This window comes from Stegostoma tigrinum, chromosome 18 (genome assembly GCF_030684315.1).
Source record: "Stegostoma tigrinum isolate sSteTig4 chromosome 18, sSteTig4.hap1, whole genome shotgun sequence".
Lineage (NCBI taxonomy): Eukaryota > Metazoa > Chordata > Chondrichthyes > Orectolobiformes > Stegostomatidae > Stegostoma > Stegostoma tigrinum.
The window spans coordinates 17,344,049-17,368,759 of NC_081371.1; the positions used below are offsets into that span (position 1 = coordinate 17,344,049).

The 24,711-nt window shown below is 43.2% G+C and overlaps 1 long non-coding RNA gene across 2 annotated transcripts in view; it reads left to right on the top strand.

Annotated features, from left to right (window-relative positions):
* The window catches only part of LOC125461150 (uncharacterized), a 92,509-nt gene that overhangs the window by 10,513 nt on the left and 57,285 nt on the right, over positions 1 to 24,711 (top strand). Inside the window, exon 1 of one of the 2 annotated variants that reach the window (XR_007249414.2) lies at positions 5,919 to 6,026. The exons of the other annotated variant lie outside the window; for it this stretch is intronic. This is a non-coding gene — a long non-coding RNA (uncharacterized LOC125461150). Of the gene's footprint in view, positions 1 to 5,918; positions 6,027 to 24,711 lie in introns of those variants that run through there. 2 annotated transcript variants of the gene reach the window in all.

Here is a 24,711-nt window from a genome sequence, read left to right on the forward strand (position 1 = left end):
TTGATTTGTCCATGTTAAATTGCCCAGAGTGTCCAGGGATGTGTCGGCTAGGTGGGTTAGCTGTGAGGAATGTAGGGGTGGGTCTGGGTGAGATGCTCTTCAGGGGTTCAGTTTGGATTAGTTTGGCCGACCAGCCTGCTTTCACACTGGAGAGATTCTACGATTTTATCCAAGCGTGCTTGACCACATCCCACAGCATGTTACATGCCACAGGCTCAGCAACACCCTAGCAGGGCATAAAGTAGAGAAGGCCATCTGCCAGCTCAAGAACAACAAGGCTGCCGGAGCAAATGGTATCCCTGCTGAGACATTAAAGTGCAGGGGCAAAGACTCCTGCTGCAGCTACATGCCTTTGTCTGCCACGTCTGGAAGAAGGACAGCATCCTGGGAGAGCTCCAAGATACTACATTCGTGAGCTTATCAAAGAAAGGAACCATGTCCGAATGTGGTAACTACAGGGGAATCTCCCCGTTGTCAACGGTTATAAAATTCATCATCAATCTCCTCCCTGTGGGTGAGAAAATCCTCTCAGAATCACGGTGTGGCTTTTAGCCACAGAGGGGCACAATTGTCATGAATTTCACCACACACTAATAGCAGCAGGTGAAATGCAGAGAAAGGAACCTACCCGTGACTTTACAATGGCCTTTGACACTGTCAATCAGGGAGCATCCTAGAGTGCCCTTCTCTGCTTTGGTCACACCACGAAGTTTGTCACTATTCATTGCCAGCTCCACGATGACATGGACGTCCTGGTAATGACAAATGTCTCCATAAATGACCTATTCTCTGTTCAGACCATTGTCAAGCAGGGCTGCATCATTGCCCCAATGCTGTTCTCGATCTACCTCCCTGCAATGCTTCACCTCATCACCAGCAAGCTCCCTGCTGGAATGGAGCTAACTTACAGGACTTGTGTAAAATTATTCACACTCTAACGCCTTCAAGCCAAAACCAAAGTCACTCCAAACAGTGTCATTGAGCTATGGTATGTGGATGATGCTTGTGTTAGTGCAACATCAGAGAATGTACTCGAGACCACTGCCAGAGGTAGATGAGACCTTGGACATCACCCCAAGCATTTGCAAGGCAAAGGTCCTCCACCAATCTGGCCTGGCATTGTGGAAAGAACCCGTGATCATCAAGGTCCACACAGAGGCCTTGGAGCATATTGGCCACTTCCAACACTTTGGGAGTAGGCTGCTGACTAAAACAGGTATTGATGGATGGAAAGTGTGTTTGAGGACAACAGCATCAACACCAAGAACACGGTTTAGAGAGTTGTGGTAGCTCCCACCCTCCTACATGTCTTGGAGACTTAGATGGTCTACAGCAGACACCTCAAGAACTGGAGCAATACGCCAACACTGACTGCACAAGATCCTGTGAATCCACTGAGAAGACAGATGCTCCAACTCCAGCGTCCTTGACCGGGCCAACATTCCCAGCCTTGATTGGCTGCAATGGGCTGGGCACATCGTCTGTGTGATCAACATGAGACTCCCCTAGCAGGTGCTCTATTCCCAGCGTTGCAACGGCAGGTGAGCGCCAGGGAAACAGAGAAAGCGCTTAAGTGATACACTCAAGGCCTCACTGGGGAAGTGTGGTATTCCCACAGACACCTGGGAATCACTGGCCCAAGACTGTGCAAAGTGGAGGAGGAGCATCCGGGAAGGCATTGAACATGTTGAGACTTGTCAGGTAAAAGTGGATTCTCGATGAAAACAGTGTAAAGGATGCACTTCCACGCCAATAACCCACCCAGCCCTTCGCATGACCACCTCCTGCCGCAAGTGTGACAGAGCCTGCGGTAGCTGCATCAGACTGCGGTAGTCACCTATAGTCTCACCCTGAGGGTGGAAGAGAGTCAGCCTCATCTGCGAGGGACCGCCGATGATTATGATGAGTCCCAGCACAATTGAGAGGAAACCAGCTTACCTCTCAAATGCAGGGTGTCACTCTGGGTTTCTGTCTACTCTGCTGGTTGGGTCTCCTGGGACTGACACGAGCATGCATAATACATAATACATTGTCTCTTTGCTTGTTCATCTATAGTGCAATTTAGCAGTTGGAATATTAAATTGTGCTTTCGGCATTTTGCTCTTCTTGAAGATAAAACAAAAATTGTGTGGGCGAGAGTCAATCGCTAACAGTCTTTGCATTCTATTGTATCCTGGGCATCCTTTCAAAACGGCCTCAATGAGGGAAATGTAAATTCTCTTCCAGGCATAGGAAGTGATGCAAGTCTATGAGAAAGATCTTTAAAGGTAAAAATATATGTGGGGAAAAGAGGCACAAAAATATGATGTAAGGTAAATCTGTGCTAATTAAGCTGACCTTGAACAATGCACAAACTGGGTTGTTACAGAGAATCAGAAAACGATTCCTTACTCTGTTCAAGTGCTACATAAATGCAAGTATTGTTATTGTTCCCACCCCTAAGTACCAGAGACACTAGTAACTTAACATCTAAATCTGCTGCAGTATGCTGCCTTTAGTAATACTCACTCTCTGGTCTTACACTTAAACAATGAGATTTTACTTTTCAGAATCTTTGAGTGTCAGTAAGGATTTAAGAATTAGTTAAACTGAAGTGATTACATTTAGATGACAATAAGCCGACAAGTGGTTGAACGTAATTGTACAGTTTTAGCTGAGAGAGGTGAATGGTCATGGACAATTGAAGCAGTAAGTAAGGGTTTTGCGACACTTTGTCTGAATTTAATGCCAGCTGCCTTGGGCTCAGTAGGAAGCTGGGTAGCTGGAGGCACTCCACCTCAGCCCTGGCTCAACTCTTTGGCATCAAGAAAATAACTGCCTGGAGTTGGGGCTTTCATCCCTCAAAGGTCCTACTTCCAATAAGCCCCGGCCAATGGGAGGGTTGTTTGCTCTTTGGAATCAACAAAACCACAAGGATCGATGGCCACCACTGGCAATGCAACTAATTAGGATCAATTGCAAACCTGAAAGGGAGGGGAGTTGCTCCAGAACCTCTATACCTCGTCAGGCTGTGATCTGATGGATAAATCTCATTCCCTTTACGCGTCACTATCTGGTTGGTATCAGTGAATCTTTTAAGAGCTATACAAAAGAATGTTTAAATTCCTGACAGAACATTCCACAATGCCCAAAGTATCTGAGACTTGAATGCTCTTTCTATCATAAGGGAGACTCCAGCAAGAGAATCATTGCATGGTGAGTCATGGAATGCCTCTTAACCCCTACAACATATTAAGACTAATGGTCCTATTACCTAGGCTGACTGTTAATTAGCCTGTTAATCCTTCCTCTACTTCATTCTGCTCTCCAGAGAAAGGAATTGAAGACTTATAAAGGTTTATAAAATCATGAAGGCTACAGATAAGGTGAATTATTTGGACAGGTACATGAATAGAAAAAGATTAGAGGGATCTGGGACATATGCAGGCAAGTGAGACTATTTTAGTTTGGGAAATTTGGTTGGCATGAATGAGCTGAACTAAAGGGGCTATCTCTGTACTGTGCAGCTATGATTTTAGAATGAGGAAACCAGGGAAGGGGGAGGGAGGGGGATGTGGGTGGAGTGTATCCACAGGGGGGCAGTCCTTATTGCCAGGGTACAAGGGTAAGTGGGAGGCTCTGTCTGTGAGCTACAGGGTCCCCATTTGGAGGCCCCATCCCAGAGCCCACAAGGAACTGAACAATTCTTACAGGGTGGTTTCCCACATGCTGGGCCACCACCTGCCTCTACACCACTGACAAAAGGCTGTGGCAGAAAGACGCCCATTAGTGGGTCTTATTTCACTCCTGAATGGCCTCAGTTGGTCTCTGGTGGAGTGTGGGTCAGGTGAATTGCATGGGGTCAGAAAGGCATTGTGCACTCCACCCCTCAGCTTTATCTCAGTTCTGCAGCTTCACCCCCATTTCTCCCATCGACTCACTACCCGCCCTCCCTGTTGCTGAGAAGAGAATTAAATTCTGCCTCTTGCCAGTCAGTCCATTTAAACCCTGCCTAGATAGATACAGCATGGAAACAGACCCTTCGGTCCAATTCCACCCTGCCAGCCGGATATCCTACATATATCTAGTCCCATTTGCCAGCATTTGGCCTGTATCCCTTTAAATTCTTCCTATTCATGTCTTTTAAACGTTGTAATTGTACCAGCTTCCACCACTTCCTCTGACAGCTCATTCCATACCCACACCACTCTCTGCGTGAAAACGTTGCCCCTTAGGTCTTTTTAAAATCTTTCCCCTCTCACCTTAAACCTATGCCCTCCAATTTCGGACTCATCCACCCCAGGCAAAAAACCTTGTCTATTTGCCCTACCTATGCCTCTCATGGTTTTGTTAGCCTCTATAAGGTCACTCCTCAGCCTCCGACACTTCAGGGAAAATAGCCCTAGTTTATTCAGCCTCTCCCTGTAGCTCAAACCCTCCAACCCTGGCAACATCCTTGTAAATCTTTTCTGAACCCTTTCAAGTTTCACAACATCCTTCCTTTAGCAGGGAGACAATAACTGCACACAGCATTCCACAGCCACAACATAACTTCCCAACTCCTATTAGTCAATGCACTGTACAATAAAGGTGGGCATACCAGATGGCTTCGTCACTATCCTATCTACCTGCCACGCTACTTTCAAGGAACTATGAATCTGCACTCCAAGGTCTTTTTGTTCAGCAACACTCCCCAGATCTCACCATTAAGTATGTAAGTCCTGTGCTGATTTGCTTTTCCAAAACGCAGCACTTCACATTTCTGGGCTCCCATCCCTTGGAGGGCATGCCTCCAAGAATTATTATTTACTACAACTCTCCCATGTCATACTGTCATGTGCCTAGAGAATGGGTAGTAAAAACAAACTGCTGATCATGAAGAATGAGGACCGACTGATGGGAACGATGAGTGATGTTAGTCTGAGAGCCAGTGTTTGTGGTTATAGAATCAGACAGTTATACAGCACAGAAACAGCGCATTCAGTTCAACTCAACCGTGCCGGCCAGATATCCTAAACTGATCTGGTCCGCTTTGCCAGCATTTGGCCCGAATCCCTCTAAAACCTTCCTATTCATGTACCTATCTAGATGCCTTTTTAATGTTATAATTGTACCAGCCTCCACCACTTCCTTAGGCTGTACGCTTCATGTAATAGTAACTTGTGTGAGTAAACAGCACTGCTAAGGAGTGTTGCCCCTGTAATTGTCAGCTCATTGAACCGATGAGGAAAGAAGGGCTGATGTAAATGTAAAGGGAACTGAAGTCGTTAATGGACAGTTCTAGTTAATATTTCATTTTTTTGAGAAAGTAAGCTACCCTGCAATTTTACAAATGAAAAACTTTGTTCAGCCAGAATCATGGATACAAAAGAAGTGTTTCAGCAGCCACCTTTCCGCTCAGTTAAAATGAAAAGAGCTGAGGTGTCATTTGGAAAGGTTTTGTTCTGTCATGCTTCTATCTGTTGCTCTCCCACAATAAGGGAGCTTCACACAGATGGCTGCACAATTCAATTCCAAATCACGTGGGAGGCTATCCATAATTGCCATTGAGCAATGTATCAAATAATCCATGTCAGGTTTACAGTACTTGTGTGGTATTGTGCCAGATTAGAAGAAATTTGTTAGTTTTAATACTTGGCAAGAATTTCCAGAGTTTAGAACCTGGCAAGCGAGGAGGTATAGAGGGTGAGTGCACTACCTAATATTATGATCCAGTTGTTTTGTTCCCTGACTGAAGACATTGTACATATTTCTTCTTTTAAAAAAAAAGACTTTTCTTTAAAAAACGGAAGCGTTCTTATCTAAACATAACTGCGCAGTTTTAAGTAACAGCTTAAAAATGAAACATCACAATTGTGATGAAAATGATGTGTAAATGCTAAAATAAATTATTGAACTGTTGATGCCAGAAATTTGAAATTTAGAAATCGCTGGATAAACATAGCAGGTCTGGCAACATCTGTTGAGAGGGAAACAGAGTTTAACATCTCAAGTCCAGTGGACATGAAGCCTCACTGAGTATCTTCGGTGCTTTCTGTCTTCGACATGTAAGTAGTGCCTGATTACGCTCGTAGCTGAACTTGCACAGGAAAATCCTTTAAAATGCAATTCCTAGCTGTGTAAAAGCTCTGATTTAATAGTACTGTTAAATTTAGTATCACCATCAAGACCTCTTCTTATCTTCAGGTATCTCTTTGTCACTTAAAGTTAACAAAACAATGACCTCAGTTTAACACAGTATGGAGCTGGAGAAGTATATCAGGCCAGGCAGCACCAGAGGGGCGGGAAGATTAATGTTTCATGCCAGCACCCTTCTTCAGAGAATTCTGGCCTACATGTGACTCCAGACCCAGACCAATATGGTTGACTCTTAACCGACCTCTGGACAATTAGGAATGGTTAGTAAATGCTGACTCTTGCCAGAGGTGCCAACATCTGATGAGTGAGTGAATAGAAAAATACAGAATTTGGAGATTGGGAAGATATCAAGAATATCCTCAAAATTACTGCAGCTAGCATTTTCTATGATAAACCTTCATGCAAAGTAAATCAAAAGCATTTCTAACTGAAGAGCTGGGCAGGAATTTCACATGGACTGAGACTTGCTTATTTTTAGACAAAAGTATAGCAGGTAGTGGACTTGCTTTTACTACTTTGGATAAAAAATAGAACTCCGGCCTAGAAACTAAGAGCCATTAAATTAGCAAAAGCTGTTAGAACATAATTTTTTAACACAAGAAACAATTCAAATAAAATGACTTACGACCAGTTCTTCCGGTGTCATCTTACTCTGGCCTACTAAATACAACCACATTGTTTCCAGTTTGATAACTCATTTGCATGATGCAAACCATTTTTCATCTTAACAAAATCTGAAAGGACTGTGGATGCTGTAAATCAGGAACAAAACCAGAAGTTGCTGGAAAAGCTCAGCAGGTCTGGCAGCATCTGTGAAGAAAGAAGTCAGAGTTACCATTTCGGTTCCAGTGACCCTTCCTCAGAACTGTTGGTAGCTGGGAGAGCATCGGCTTACATGCAGAACATATCTCAACATGTTGAATGTATGCAACTGGCTCTGCATCAGATCCCCTGGTTTGTCTGATTCCATTATAACACGACATTTGGCAGCCAACTCTCTGAAATGGTCAATGACTAATGAAAGCTGGAAAGTAGAACGTTATCGATTTTGGAATAATTTTTAAATAGGGAAAATTTAGAAAGGTGGCAACAGATTCAAACAATTTTAGGGATCCAAGTACACCCGTCACTGAAATGTGGATGGACCTAAAAGAACATTGAAAAGGCTAAATGAACTTTAGCCTGTGTAAATAAAGGGCTGGAACACAACGGCAGACTTTGCTGCAGCTATTCAAAACACCAGTTGGACCACAGCTGTAGTACTATATAAAGGCCTAGGCTACATACCTCAGTAAGGTCATTGGAAACAATGCAACACTAATTTATTGGAAGACTATGAGAGCTCCAAATAAGGTGGTGAAATTTCATAAATTAGGCTTGTGTTCCCTGGATGCAGAAGGTTATGGATGATTTGATTTAATATTTTAAGTATTTTACTTAATATTAGAACCAGGGCTTTCAGGAGCGAAGTTACTAACTGTAATGATTACAGTGAGGTCAGCCAGGTGGACCTCATAGAATATGACTTCCTTGATTGGAGCTGTTCATCTGGCCCAGTCAGGGAGCCCTGGCTGATAGATAAAAACAGGAGTGTCAGACATTCTGATACTCCAAGAGCTGGGACTAAAGAAGTGGACCAGTGTCAAGGAATTTCCACGTGTAAATAAGGGTGATTTGGTGACAGAATACTGGCCTATCGGGAGGTATTTCAATAAAAAAACTTCTTCAAGCAAAACAGTTAAGGAAGTGTGAAACTCATTCTTGGGAAAAGCAGTAAATGTGAGCTCAATTAATCAGCCTAAATCTTAGCTCAATAGATTTTTGGTAATCGAAAGTATTTGGGATATGGAGTCAAGGTGAACGAACAGAGTTAAATTACAAGTCAGCAGTAGTCATTGATGATAGAATGGGTCTGAGTTGTCTGCTCCTGCTCCCATGTGTGCCTTTATAAATTGTGTTATAATGGCTGCTTCCTGACTGGCATTGCCTCTTGTTTATGGCCAGATTGAGGGGGTGGGGGGGGCGATGGTACAGAAACACTCTGTAGTTGGTTACATGCTGACACTGCCAGTTGGCCCTTATGTCAACATGATAACATGGTTACTGCTTGCTTCTGGCTGGAAGGCTGACTGCCTAAATTGTGATCCTCCTGACAATGAGAATGGGTGCCCTCTAATATCAAGCCAGTTGATAATATTCACCTGATACTTCCATGATCACCCTCCTACCATATCTCACCATATTTCCAAGCAATATTTGGCTTCAATAACACAGTATCATGCAACATCTGAAACTTATGAAAATGTTACATCTGTACAACTCCATGGGCAAAAAGTGCAGTCGTTAGTTTGATGTCCACTTCATTTCTACTCTTTTGCTGCTTGTTCATAAGTATTCAAATATGAGGGAGTTCAATGGAGAGCACAGTCTCAACTTTGATAAGCTTTGAAAGCAACTAAAAGAGGTTTCTTTCACATGTGTGTCACCACAGCTACTAATTGCCTCGCTTGAAATAGAGTTCATAACAGGTGGCCTGTACCATTGCCTTGACTTGGTTGCCATAGTAATCTTTAGTTCGAGTGGCTGGCTTGCAGTTATGGGGGCAGAGGGAAGGGAATCACAAAACAACAGTTTAACCAGTCTTTGTGCTACTGAAGTACCTCACCTGGCGAACACAATAGTAGATAGAGGAATGAAAGAGACTGTCTCAATAGGATTTGTCACCACAGGGTGTCAATTTACAACAGAAGTTCAGCAGTAGTTACATAGTTAGATACTGGTCTCAGCGTGTTTTCCGAGGTTATTTTGAAAATGCACCTTTTTCTCCAAAACCTAGCAGTATTTGCAGGCTAGCATCTCAATATTTACTAAAAATAGATATAGATCTGGAGAGATTTCTTCCGTTCCGAATGCAACAAAATTGTAAGTGCACTCTTTGTAAAATGATTTACTACTTTGTGCCACAGAGAGAGATTAAAGAGACTACACTTCCATCATTTGCAGATTCTACCTCACAGACCAGTAAAGGACTAAATGGTAAAATCTGACAGGAACATAATCTGATTTAACTGCATTTCAACACAAACAAGAAGCCAAAACACACTCTATGGAATTGACAATTGAATACTCCTACTATCAAAAATTAATGTTCCAAAGGACAATGCAGTAGAAAGAGACCCCAGAATATCTAATTCACTTATATATGTGACGTTCAAAACTTTCAAATACTTTCTGTTTTCCAGATCATTAGGTTCGTGCCACAAAATTATTATTTGTGCAGGCTTTATAACATTTCAGGGATGAGAGCTGTTCCTCACCTCAGGGTTATACAATGCCACTGTGACATAGGTGAACTTTACATTACATCGCTTTCCAATTGTTCTGAAGAACAATAAAACATCATGGCAACAAATCAAAACTAATCATCTAGTCAAACAATTGAGAGCCCTGGTAAGGAGGTTAAGGAAAATGTACAATAATGAAAATGAAAATGTACAGTGAAGGTATAAAAATATAATTTTCAAATATGTTTACCAATTTGCAGTAAGAGCAGCCTTTCCCCATCAGTGTGTGGTTCGTCAGAATCATAGAATCCCAAGAGTGTGGAAACAGGCCATTCAGCCCATTGAGTTCACACCAACACTCCAAAAAGAGTCTACCCTTATTACGTTGCATTTCCCATGGCTAACCCACCCAGCCTGCACATCCATGGACACTAAGGGCAATTTATCATGGCCAATCCATCTGATCTGCACATCGTCAGACTATGGGAAGAAAAAGGAGGAAGCCCACATAGACACGGAGAGAATGTACAAACTCCACTCAGACAGTTGCCCTGCCTTTGAGAGTCAGCAGAGCTGACCACTGAGCCATTGTGTCATCCCCTATGATTCTACAGGATTCTATGATTCATTCCCACCAAAACTATCCATTTGGCCTGTGTAAAACTGTCCTTTGAATGACACAATTTTTGAGCTAATTCAGCTTCCATTTAAGATTAGGGGGAAAATGTTTAATCCAAAATTCCGAGTGGCACTCACTAACATCCCCCCCACTCTGCACACCGCACTCACCACTGCTCTCTGGGACTCTGCCAGTGAATAAGCAATCACTACTTCATTTGGTATGTGCCTCCAATAAGGCTTGCTGTTTACAAACTGATTATTGTGAACATTGACATTCTGTCATTGACATCTTGACTTTGATGAAACCTTGACTCATATCTAGTGAAATCTCCTGCTCTGGATGTACTTTGACTTGCAATCTACTGCAGTGGCAGAGTGATCTTTATCACTGAATTAAGCTTTGCTTTTTTCCCCAGTCCTTTGTTGCCTTCTCCACTTTCAGGTATTTCTTTCTATTTCACCACTGTTTCCTCCTTTATAATTTCCATTAACTATTGTTCATTCCCCAGCTACAATCCAGATTTTTCAACAAAGCATTCTCCTCCAGTCTCTACGCTGTTTATACTCAATAATTTCAATATCTACGTTCTTGGTTGATGCTGAATGGTCCATCTGGTTTCATTCCTCATCACATCTTGTTGCGGATTGATACAACTGAGTGATTTACAAGGCCATTTCAGAAGGCAGTTAAGAGTCAAACATATTGCGAAGGGTCTGGAGTCACATGTAGGCCAAACCAGGTGAGGACGGCACATTTCCTTCTTGAAGGGGCATTGGTTAGTTTTATAAGTTTTTATAACAATCAATAATGGTCTCATAATCAACATTCAACAGATTTTGATTCCAGTTGATTTGTTGAGTTCACATTATGCCATCATCTGTACTGGCATTTGAATCTGTGTTCTCAGAGCATTAACCTGAGCCTTTGAATGACAAGCCCATTGACATTTTCACCTCCCCTTGTCCCCAGCAAGTCATTGGCTCTCTCTCATGCTGGCTGTTTCCAGCCTTGATTTCTGCAATTTTGTCTGGTGCCCAACTGGCTTAGCTTTTGAGTTGGACTACACCATAGGGGTCAAAGATATGTGGAGTAAATGGGAGCAAGTACTAAGTTGGATGATCAGCCAGAATCATATTGAATGGTTGAGTTGGCTCAAAAGGTACAGATGGTCTATGCCTACATCTATCTTCTATATTTCTGTGTAACAAATTCATTTGTCACTGTATTATTCCAGTGACCTCCTGGTTGGCCTGTCATCTACCCCGTTCATAAATTTGCATTCTTAAAAACATTGCTTCCTTTAGCCTATTTTGTAAGTCTTACTTGCTGACTTTGATTTGATCTCAGTTTCCCAAACCTCAGATTTATTTCTCATACCTTCCTGGTGCTACCCTGCTCTATTTCTCTCATCCCTACAATTCTAAGTTCCTTTGGCTTTGACCTTTTATATACTTGTTGCCTTCAGACAACCCATTGTCCATGACGTCAGCTTCCAAAGCCACATTCCCTGGAATTTCTAATCTAAAACAATCTTACCAATTGCAGTATTCCAGCTTTCTACTCTTCTTTAAAACCAAACTCTTTGACAAAGCATTTGTACATTCAGCTTTTCTATTACATCTCTGTCAAGAACTAAGAGATATTTTCACCATGAAAGTTATTGCAAAATATCTATTGCTACTAAATTTTTGCAATAAAAATTGGAAGATTTAAACCAGGACCACTACGTTTTTACATTTAGGGAAACCAGGAGCTGAAATCCCAACATTAGATGTGTTTGCCATTGAATGGTGCTGCCTGAGCCCTGATCCACAGCTATGCCTTGGAGCCAGTGTCCATGTGAGCAAACTGAATCCTATGCTTCAGGACAATCACCCTGTTAGCCAGAAACTCTCATTATTGAGCAAGACTGAAAGTGCAACTAATTGGAATGCCACAGATTATGAGATTTTTCCAGACAATCCTGCTCTTGGCACCTCTTGGTATGTGCCACTATTTTTGCCTTTGTCTTGCGACTAGTGGTAGAGGACCTATTATCATAGACTATCTTGAGAAGTGAAACTGGTCTTAGATACCAAGGTTTGTTGCATAATAATAATAAATATAATTACATTTTATCAGGCATTATTATTAGGACCTTAGGGAGCTGATACAGATACACCTGCTCCCTCTGAAAGTGTGTCCTAAAACTGCCTGGTCTCCACCCACAGGCTGTCTGTGGCATCATTGGAATAAGTACAGCCACAGTAAGATGACCATTAACATCTTGTAAACCCAGAATACTGCAGGCTTATACAATATATTTAAGCTAACATGTCATTCCCACATTACGTCAAAATTTCCCACTCTCTCTTTAGACTAAATCCTCAAAAGCAAGAGAAATTAACATGAAATAACAAGGTGTAGAGCTGGATGAACACAGCAGGCCAAGTAGCATCAGAGGAGCAGGAAAATTGACGTTTCGGGTCAGTTCATCCAGCTCTACGCCTTGTTATCTCAGATTCTCCAGCATCGGCAGTTCCTGCTATCTCAGAAATTAACATGAATTGTAATTTGTGACTTTTTAAAATATATTGTACTCCCTCTGTCTATAAGCAGCTGCACACATCCTTCCAGATCTTTGTGTAACTCCAGTGCTAGCCTCTTGCGCATCCTGTTTGAATCATTTCGCCATTGGTGGGGGTGCTTTCAGCTTCTTGCACCTTAAAGTCTGAATTTCATTCTTTCAGCTGCTGTTTAAGAATCTACCTCTTTGACCAATCTCTGGCTGTAGACCACTTGTGCCTGTTGTTTCACCACATGCAGATCCCACTTCTATAATTTTCCCTAAATCCAGCACTGTATTGTTTTCCGACCTGGTGGCTGAGAGTCTGAAATCATGTGATAATCATTGTCTTCCTCTTGGGCATAGGCACATGGGTAATGATGGAGTGTGGGGCTGGTTAGGTGAACGTGGAGGAAGAAGAACACGCTACATCATCTGCCAGAAAGATGATAACATATCAGGATCTGACAATCTCAATAGTTCAACCCCATTAGTGTCCACAATCTCAGCAATAAATATCCCAATAAGTTGAGGACTATCTGTTCCATCAGTGTGAGGACATACAGCAGCTGCTGTCCTCCCTCATCATTTAGCTGTTGCCACCTCTGTTTGTGTGCTATCTTGCCTGCGAGAGGCTATGACAATGTGTGCAATGAGTGTGTGCAATGTATTTGGCTATCATGCTTGAAGAGATGGCAGTGTGTAGCTGCTGTGAGCTATTGGAGACTTGCAGCAGTGCTACGTGATTGAGGCAATTGTGAGGCAGGGTATGGAGCCTGAATGATAGAGGTTATTGGTCATTGAAACATAGGAACATGACGAATTGAGTAGTGTCTGAAGCTCCTGGTGCAGCTAGTGTAATATAGTATTCAAAGATGTATTCACTAACCTCGCCCACTCACATGACATCATCAGACTTCTGGCAGCACCTCGCCCAGATCCCCAGTACTTGATTCCTGAAATTGACCTCCATAGTTATCTGCCACAATTCCCTTCTGAACGTGTGTGTCTGCAGGGTCCTTTGGCCCTTCTTTCCAGCTTCTCTCCAAGGCCTCTCATATAGTGTTTTAAAATCACCAAGCCTACTCTCTCCTACAGTGTGCCACTCTCTATTATTTACCATGTTAGCTAGGTTCTTACATGGTGACCAACAGTAGCTCCAGCCCCAAACCAAGCTAGACTTAAGTGGTGATAGACATTCATGATATTGAGTCTGTGCTATTGGATACATCCAAACAATAATGCAGTTAGAGCTGACTAGAAACCAAAATCATCAAAATCAGCAGGCAGGAAGAGTTGCTGCCAACATTGCAATGGATATGCATAGGTTCATCATAAATTGTAATCCCCATATCTAGTACAGGGACATTAAATTTAGACCCCAAAGGCATCTTTGAGAGTGTTTGTAAAATATCCTCTTACAGTGTGCTTCATCAGCTTCTAATACTGATTATAGTCATTATCAGAGCAGTTTTATCGCTGGTTCTTAGTGTTATGTAATTGGCACTGACGGAAAATTCCAACAAACTTAATTTCATGGGATTGGAAGGTGTGAACCACCAACAATGAAATGTGATAGAAATCGAGGATAACTGTTAAAGAGAAACATTGGCAAGAGGAGCGGGAGCAAATGGTGAATGGAATTGGAGAAAGAAATTGGTAAGGTAGCCAACTGTTAAACTTTCCAAACAGAAATACTCATTGTCTTGGGCATTTTGCTTAAAATGGTTGTCATGGAGTGTTCTACCAGTCTCTCACTTATCTCATGCTGTGCTCTTACTGTGTGCTTCCTTATAAAAATAAGAACAGTTAAACATGTTAAAAATAAACTATACACGATATATTGTAAAGAATAACAAGCAGCTGGCAATTAGCTACCAGGCAGTAATTCAGTCATGGCCTCTAGTGAAATTTATAAACAGCTTGAGCTTTCTGCTCCTAGCCTATGACATCATTGTCATTTCACTGGTTTGAATTACTGCCTTGCATCCCAATGCCAGCTCTTTATTGTCCCGTAAAAGACTTGCCAACCCAAGGAAAGAAGCTACACAGATTCATAGTGGGGGCCAACACTGATTCCGAGTAATCGCAGTGTATCCCGCATCTTATTGACCCAGAAGAAATGCATATAACTCAGCACCATTAACAAACAATTAATAAAAGGTTTGATTCCTGGGGTGGAATCTTCAGTCCCTGCCTGGGTGACGGCACTGGTAGGAGGATGATTCAAATTAAAACTTTAGCATCACCATCTTTCTCCTAAATAGGCTTGCAAAAAAGGCCTTTGGAAAGAATATACAATAAAATAGGAGGGCCCCAGATCTGTTTGCACATGTTCCTGTACAGCGCAAACACAGCCCACTGAGGGAATTGAAATAGAAGTTACAAAATACTGTTGAGTGAGCACTCAGTTAAGAGCTTTGCACTGAAGGGAAGCATTCCCTGCAGAACAAAGGCGAATAGACTCTTGTCAGCAACTAACACCAACAGCCAAGCCATATCCTGTGATTTATTTAACACTGAGAAGAAGTGCATCTAAGACACATCAATGACGGGAGACAAGACTATTCCAAAGGCCCATATGTAGGTCATCAGAACTATAAACCAATTATGGTGCATGGCCATTCCTGCCTTCAAGGGGGCGCTTGACCTATACCCTTTAAATGTTAGGATACCTTGGCTGACAAAAGTTTGTTTCCTTTGATTCAATAGCCTCCTGTTCGGTTTCCTGACCAGAGCACAAGCATGGAGTTACTTTGGGTTACATGGAGGCTGCGAATATATGACTGAAACTTTCGTGTGCAAGGGGCATTCATCTATCACTGAGATGTAGAGGGGCAAATGTCTGCTGACTGGCTCCCAAAGCTCAACCATCCAGCTTGAGCCCCCACTTTCTAGAGGTTGTGTTCCACTCAGCAGAGAATGACGGTCTCAGTGCTGTTTGCACTGCTCCATATGATGGGTGTATGGGTGTATACAGTGCCAGTGCCTCTCAAGGTACACTACAAGGAAAACATAAATAGTCCAAAGCTCTGATGGTTGAAAATGGACCATGGGACTGTTATACAAAGTGCTAAATTTGTATGAAAGTGTCAAGCTGTCAGAGGTGTCAGAAGAGCTGAGTGAAGACCAATTTCCTAGCTGTCCTCTGAGTGTTAGAGACCTCAACTTTTCCCTCTTCTGTAACTGAGACCCTGTGTCAGTGCCGTGCTCACTAGAATGTGCCTGGAATCCACTCTTAATAGACCAGCCAGATATGAGATGAGTGTGGAGGAATAACTAGACAGTAAATCCTCTGATGCTCCTGGCTCTTATCCTCAGATACATGGTTTGAGAAGCTGGTGAAAATTAGCCTGAGGATTAGTACTCTTCATTTTGTCAGAGGTGGCATAGTGGCTGAGTGGTTAGCACTGCTACCTCACATTGCCAGGGACTTGGGTTTGATTCCACCTTCAGGCAACTGTGTGGAGTTTGCGCATACTCCCCATGTCTGCGAAGGTTCTCTCCCACTGTCCAAAGATATGCAGAATTACAGAATGGGGTAGGTCTGCATGGGATGCCCTTCAGAGGGTCGGTGCATAGATGAGCTGAGTGGCTGCTTTCACACTTGTAGGAATTCAATGAAGATTTGTTAGTGTCGCAACAAACACACTTACCAAAGTTTTCATGAAAATTTGGTGCTTAATGTGACTCTGGGAACAACAATTTGAAGGTTTTCTCACCAGATGGCTGTAGATATCCAATCTTCTTCCAGCACACTCTTGCTCCCTTGCCAGCTTGGCCCTCAATGGATTGATTTGCCTTATGTCACATTCTACCCCCGTCTGTGTATGTTCACACTGTTTGTGTATGTTCTTCTCCTCAAGAAGCGTTATGAGACATTAGCATCCAGATATGAGCATTGACAGAAACAAGTGAGAGATGTGAATCCCTACAGTTGTGATTGCCTACCTGCATTATTAATAAGAAGAATCTGATATGGGGTGTTAATTGGTTCTGAGTGAAATGCAGTTCAATGTTATCAAAGATCGACAATAAAGCATTGTATGATATATGTGCCTGAGATGTGTGTGAGATGTGGTTGTGTTCTTGTTCCATGCAGACCTTTGGTGAAAAACTATCAGATGCATATCTTCTCCTAGTTGTGAGGAGGACAGATCAGTGATGCATGAGCACATAACCTGCTGAGTGCTGCAACTGCTTTTGTTTTTGTTGTAAACTGTGTCAGATGTGTTAGAGGCAGTCCCACTGTGTTGTTGGTAGTGTTACATTTGTAGCTAAAAAAAAGTGACAGACGTTGATTGTACATGGGGTATCTGATGGATTTGCCTGCCAACTTCTCTTGTGTGTGACAGTCCTCTTGTACTCAAAGAGACATGAAGAGTTGAGTAAACATGGCACATACCCTACGTATGGACACGCAAGATCATTCATCCTCTTGCTGCACTGGAGCAAGGTTCTCTTGTGCCACCTATGGGCACTGACCCCTGCAGCCACCAGGAGCCTTCATCAATATGAATGAACCTTTATTTCCTTCCCTAGGCAAAAACACTTGCCTTGCTCTCACAGGCAGCCTTCAGGAGAACCAGGGTGAAGGTGTTGCCAAAAACACAGTGCTGCTTTTTGCCTGCTTTCTGTCATTTCCAGGGGTGAGTGTGGCTGATGAGTAGAAATTGAGTTGATGCTTCCGAGTTGTAGAGACTGAAGTGATATCAGGTTCCTTTTAAATATGCTGCCCAGGAGCTGGAGCACAGAAGATTCCAGTAGGAGCATGCGCACTGAATGACCTAACTACCTGTCAGTGTGCTGCTGGTGCTGGATTGGGACCATACCTTGTGTTTAATTCACCCGTATGCTTCAGGCACATTCAGCACAGATGAAACTCAACATTTATATGATGTGGAGGTGCCGGTGTTGGACTGGTGTGGACAAGGTCAGAAGTTACACGTCACCAGGTCATAGTCCAACAGGTTTATTTGAAATCATAAGCTTTCAAAGCACTGCTCCTCCCTCTGGTGAAGGACTTCACCTGGCCAAGGAACAGCACTCCTTCAATATTTATAGGCAGACCAAGTGGGTGTTATACTTGCTTGTGCAAGCTGAACTTTTCACTCACTGAAGAAGGCTTGGTATCATTTTGCTTCGGCATTTGGTTTCCCACTGGAATATACCGAGATCTTTAGAAATCTTGGGAGGTATCTTTTTCTTAAGAATACTCCCCAAGACCCATCCTTACTCTTGTTCGTCGATCCTTGTAATTGATGCAAAAAACTTCATCTGACTTCATACTCTAAAAGTGCTATGATTTTTACTTAACTTTAGTCAGACACTGTATTATGACATCTATATGCAACCATACCAACTGCACTCGAATTTTCTTTCATGTGCCAGAAATTCTCTGGTCTGAGATGTTGTACATGTCCAAATTTATAATCACAGGATGAAATTGTAGCAGGTATCAATAATTACTGAAACAGTTAAACAGTTTTAATTAGAAGTGCCTTTTAGTAAAATACGCTGTACGCCGAAAAGAGCAGGACTTACCAGTTATACTGTAGACAGGATAAGTAATGAGAGTAGGGAAAAGGGGAATGGCCATTAGAAACAAGGAGATAGCCTGGACTTCATATCATTGTGATTTGAGATATGCCAATATCCAGACCATGGGAGACCGAATGTTTTGATATCTATATGAGACTGATTTTGAAATAGTTTGAAGAGTTAACCATTGGATTTGACATGATAAGAGGCACCCACTTCACAATTGCTCAGGGGTGAGGGGAAGGGTAACTCTCTTTAAATTCCACCACAATTTTCAATTTTATAAGTATTGGGTGTAGCTTAAGTTGCAACAAGTTGTTCCTTCAGCATTCTGAGTGTAACCTAACACAATAGACAAGAATTCATGACTGTGAATTGTGGTCTTCTTTAGTGTGATGCCAACTTTGTTTGAACCCTTAGCCAGCTGCAGTTAGTTTTCTGAATTACCAAATTAATCTAAAACATTTTATTTATAAGGAGCTCATGTTGGATCCAGCATTTCACACAGAGTACAATTCATGCATGCACAGAAAAGAAAAAGCTCTTTCATCTGGTTTCATCCATACCCCATATGCCTAACTTGTGAGACTTTGTCTATTAAAGCCAGCCTTCTTGTTCATTTGATCAAGTATTTTATTGTTTTAAATGAGATTCAAATGAACTCCTACCAGGCAAGTCAGACTCAACCATTAATTATTGGCTTCCCAGCTGGGCCTTTTCAGCTTGTTGCTATCCCTTATGTATTCACACTGCATGCTGTTTCCTCTGCCCAATCTACCACTGCTAGAATTGGAGACCAACTGAAGGGATGATGGGTGCGAAGTCAGGGGAGGGAGTGCTGGGAAGTGTTTTATGCTCAACTGCCTTGATAAACTCCTATGATTCACTACTGTGCTATCAATCCTCTGTCTTCCTTTGTGGGTATTGTGCTGTAAGTGCATGGTTGTGCTGCAGGTACTTACAGCATCAAAATACTTCTGGATCTAGGTGCTATGGACATAGAATTTTCACGGGTTACTCTGAGTTCTGGTGGAAGGCAACAGAAACTTGTTCAGGAGCTGCTGTACCCACTACTACTGGTGATTATCTTGCCGGAAGTAAAAAAGAAAAGCTTTGCACTTATGTAGTGCCTTTCATGACATCCAAGGCATGTTGCAGTTGATGAGGTATCTTTAAAATATAATCACTGTTGTCATGCAGGAAATACAGTAGCCACTTATGCACAACAAGCAATTGCTCTGCTCAGGATCACAAGAAACTACAGAGAGTTGTGAACACAGCTCACAAGCCAACCTTACATCCATTGATTCCATCTATAGCTTTCGCTGCTGGGAAAGGCAGTCAACATAATAAAAGGCCCTTCCCGTTCTAGTTATAATCTCTTACAACTTTTTCTGTCAGGTAGAAGATGCAAAGCTTACACTCAAGTACCAGCTGTTATTAGAATTCTGAATAGACCTCGCAAATTTCCAACTTAATGTTGACTTCACCTCACTCTTCATGCACTTTTTCTGTAGGAGTAACCTTGTATTCCTTGCTCTGCTCTAGGTATTTTACCTAATGTAGCAATGCTTATGTTAAGTTCCATAATCTAAGGAGTCAACAGGTATTTATTTCAGCAAACTATTGTACACAAACCTTTGATTACAAAAGAGCAGCACACTGTCAATGGTGTGTCATTCTTTCAAGTTATTCCAGGTTGAGATGGAGTATGAGATCTTTATAATCTTAGGTCACTGTCAATGATGCAATGATGATATCATGAACATGTCCCTTAAATGTATAATGACATACTGACTGTATGAATCAACATAACAGTGACCAGTTACAGCCCTGACGCCATCAATTATGACCACGTGGGGACCTCAGTCTGGCACCAGTTTGATTACCAATCTTGCTCACAGATGAGAAAAATGGCTGCTGTCTCAGCAGATAAAACAGGGTGGCCTGGCTTTCAGATTGGGGTTGGTTGCCATTAGTCACTCTCTGCCCTTGCCTCTCGCTCTCGCTCTCTCGCCTCTACCTCACAATCCTACCCAAAAAGCAGACCTTCTCATCAGTGCAGTCCTTGGCTGTGCAGTCTAGACCTGTATCGACTCTCATAGAAATGGACACTATATATTGCTGTGTGTGTAATGACACTACTTAGAGAACCCTGGTCACTGTCTGTGTCCATAATTTCTCAGGGTAGTAGAGAAGCTGTCTGCAATTTATTGGTTGAAGGTATTGGGCGGTGATGAAAAGGGACCTGGGGAAGTGTAATTAGGAGTGTATTTGTGGTCAGTTTAAAACTTAGCCAGGAGTTAGGCTAGGTTTTAGATATCCAACTCTCCTTGAATGATTTTTATGCAACTGCAGCAGCACCCTCCAAAACTCTGATCGGAATGGATACTTTCAAATTAACCGGGGAATTGCCCATTGGGATCTTCAATTTCCATCTAGTCTGCTCCATTGGGGATTCCACAGGGTCCTGGTGCCCACTCCCTTCTACAAAGCAGAAAATCCAAGCCATCTGATATCTTCACAGGAAAAATATCATTTTTCAAAAATAGTGGAAGACTTCTCCCCAGTGGACAATGCCTTCATCCATTCAGTTAGATTTTTAGATTCACAACGCAACCCATCGCTACACATATTTATTCTTTAAGCTTTGGCTATTTCCTACTTTGTAGTCAGACTGTGTAAAATAAACCTGCCTGTCTAGCCCACTGGATATGCGCAATGAGGCCTGAGTGCTGCTGAAACCAACCCTGTAACTTGGCCTCAGCAAATACCTTTATGCTGCACACATGGCTCTTTTTAAAGGTCAAGTTGAAATAGACAGGCGAAAGTGCAGCTATCTATTTATTTTAAATGCCTTTTTCTCCCCACAGCAATGTGATTGAATCACAAAGTATTCAGACAAGTACTGAAAGGCACCCAGCATGTATCAGGCCTACCCGAACTATCTCAGAGTGAATCTCACTTCTTCTGGCCAAGTGTGAGTTGCGAGATAACAAAGTGTAGAGCTGGATGAACACAGCAGGACAAGCAGCATCAGAGGAGCAGGAAGGCTGACGTTTCGAGCCTAGACCGTTGGGTTGTTTTTGGAGGGTGGTTTTTTACGGGAGCGAGTGAGATTTCTCGTTAAACCTTACCAAACCCACCTCAGTAGTCACCCACCCTGCCCCAATGATGCCCCTCTCATCCAATTTTAGCCCCATCTTACCATGCACCTGAACTGGAGCAAGTTGGCACTCAGGAAATGCCAACCAGAAGGCAAGCATCCCCGCTGCACCTGCCATCTTTGAAAGGCCCACTGTGTACTAGGATAAGCAGTGACATTCTAAAGCCGGCAATGACAGAGTCTGAACATGTTGGAGAAGGAGATGGTAGTGCCTTGATTCTCCAAAAAGGGCCTAGATCTCTTGGAGAAAGGGGCATCCTCTTCCCAGAGGGGCAGCTGAAGAGCTCACAGAACCAGAATCTGGCACCGTGGTTTGAGGTCACCATCTAGGTCAATGACCTTCTCTGCTCTACCAGGATAAATACTGCACCTTCACACTCACTCTATCTCTGTTACTACACCCACCTCCCACCAAGGCTTATTCTCTGCCATTCTCAGGGTTGCCTGCAACAACTTCCCACATTCGCTTTCACTCCCATTGCTAATCTTCCCACAGCACTGACCCACCATGGCCTCTGTGTTGCCTCCTCACTCCCCCAAAACATCTCAGCATCTTTTCCCCTATCTCATCCAGCTGTAACAGTCATAACACCCACTGTCATCATTTTCTCATCCCCACCATTCTCTCATTCCAGGAAGGGCCTGGATGGGTGGAGGAATGCCTAACATCAGGCTCCTCACCCACTGCGAGGAGACAATCCTGTCCCTTATAGAAGGTCACATCCACTCCTGTGATGATCCTGAGACACCCATGTTCTGCCAACCGAGTAAGTCCCATGCTTCATTTCACTGCAGCTTTCACAATCACCCTGTTGTCAATGTCATTCCTTGTACACGATTTCTAACCATGGACGGCTATGCCTTCTCTCACGTGTCTTGCAGGTGCCAGTGGGATGCCCACACATCTTTGGTGGAGAAGCAACCTGGTTTGCCAGAAGCCACTTCCTCCACCTCTGAAAACAAGAGTACCCGGCCTCGGAACAAGACTGTTTCTTTCTAAACCCCACCACCCCCTCCCACCTGACCCAGCCCAGAAACATTAGCTTCAGAAAGTATGGGAGTGCATTCTGGTGAGCACCTCAATGTGATAGTTCCGCAGCTGGCTCAGTGAAAGTCGGTCAGGGCCACTGACACTCAGAGACCAGGCGCCTGCTCAGCCCCAAGCTGGAAAGCACCCTGTGGAGTCAGCAATCAACATGTACTGGGAGGAAAAGGAGAAGCAGATAGTAATGTGGCAGGCAATTGCTTTCATTGCTCAGAGGCTACTGGAATGCCAGTAGACTGGTGGGACCTGTCTGCGCCTAGTGAATTTCTCTGCTCACATGGTCAGGGTGGCAGCTGTCATGGAGAGCCAGGTTCAAAGCCCCAGGGATTGCTAGGTAAACCTACACTCCATCAACCCAGCCACTGGTCCTCAGGACTAAAGGCCTGGGGATAGGGACAAGGGGATCCTGGCACACACTCCAGGTGCTCCTTGCTCACATGGAAACTGCTGTTACGAGGAGTCACCCAGCCGAAGAGGAACCTCATACAGGCCTCTCAGGAGTCTCCTCTGAGGAATCTCATGACGCCCTGTACCTCTAACCCCCCCTGCACCTTCCCCCTACCCTAAGACTCTCAACTTGAGTTGTCAATGCCCATCCCCCACTACAAGCTTAATCTGGGAGGTGCCATGAAGCTGGTCATGGCTCACAAATGTCAGATGTTTCTGACAATGAGAGTGATGGGTGCATATGGCTGGTACCCATGGACTGTGCCCTCTCGAACTGTGTGGAGCTCACCAACATGGATTGCCTTTACACCCCAACAATGATGTGAAGTTACCCTCCAGTTAGCCCCTCTATATTGAGAATCCTCAATGCCTACTTTGTTTGATGTGTTTGATAAGATAGGAAGCTGAGCATTAATGAACTGAGTTACGTCATTACCAAAGCGTTTAATAAGCAATAATCCTCCTTATCTGACATCAGCCACTGTCTAGTGAGAATCTCAGCCTCACTGCTCGGCAGGTTGATAAAAGATACAGCCAAACAGCTTCAGTCAACCTCCCGTACAACTCTGCTACAAATCTCACCTCTTGTGACACTCTGCTATTTGTCTTCAGGACAGATGGAGAGCAGAAACAAAATCGGCAGGCTTTAAATTGGGGTGGCTGTAGTTTCCTTGTCAAATAAAATTGAGCATGTGTTTGTATTGTGTACCAGTGAGAGGTCAGAGGTCAGGTCACCTCCCCTTTTGTTCTACTTAGCATAAAGCTGTGAGCTTCTTCTTGTTTACAAGACAGGAGCCTTTGCTGCAATTAATTAATCTCACCCCTCTCTTACCTCACCATGCAAAATAGTAAGAAAATGTGCTCATTAAATTGATTATATTCATTGCTTAGTGACAGGGCAAGAACTGGCTAGCACTGCATCTCCAAGATCAATGGAGTGTTTTTGACAACACCGAAAACCATGAAAACTAGGATTAAGTTGTGACAGGAAATTAAAGATAGATATTAGAGGTACACTCATTGTGAAGTCTAACCTATATTCTGCAAGGACTGGCTTTGTTTCCTCAGGCTTTATTTCCATATTGTGTTTCTCACAGGATATCACAGCTTATCACAGTAAAGGTAATAGTGTTGTGAAGATAGATAGAGTTTATATTAAAATTTATGGCCTTGTGAGTCAGGAACTTTATTACATCACAGGACTATGTATACTGAAAATATGATAAATAAGCCAGAAACTGCAGCTTGACATATGAATGAGGAAAGGTGAAGTGTCACAGCCAAAGGGCTGGATTTTAACAAGTGGAAGTCAGAAATGCTGCTGTCCTACATGTACGTAACCCTGGCGTGATACCTGTATTGGCAACCTGATGCCAACATGCTGGTTATCCATGATATGAAGTCAGGTGGGTGCCGAAGCCAGATGCCTGCCCACTATTTTACTAAAAGCTCACTAAAGACCAGTGGATCTTGTTACTAAGACAGTTGACCCAAACGATACATTTCTCATGCCTGAACGTAGATGCTGATGGAAGGCAAACGTGAGGGATCAGGTTGTATTTTCTCACCCACTGGGTGAAAAAGAGGGAAGGAAGGGGAATTAATGTCATTAAGAGGGGTCTTTAGAGGATATATTTGATGAATATGTGGCTGAAATGATGGTGTCAGCGGGAGGGTTTCAGATTCCTGGGACATTGAGACCAGATCTGGGGAGGTGGGACCTTTACAACTTGGACAAGTTACACCTGAGCAGGACTGGGATTGATGTCCTCGGGGGATGTTCGCTAGAGCGGCTGGGGAGGGTTTAAACTAAAATGCCAGAGGGCTGGGAGCCTATGTAAGGAATCAGAATGGGAGGGAGCAAGGACAAAAACAAAGGGGTGAAAAGGGAATAAGAAAAGCGATAGGCAGAAAAACCAAGGACAAAATTCAAACAGGGCTGTT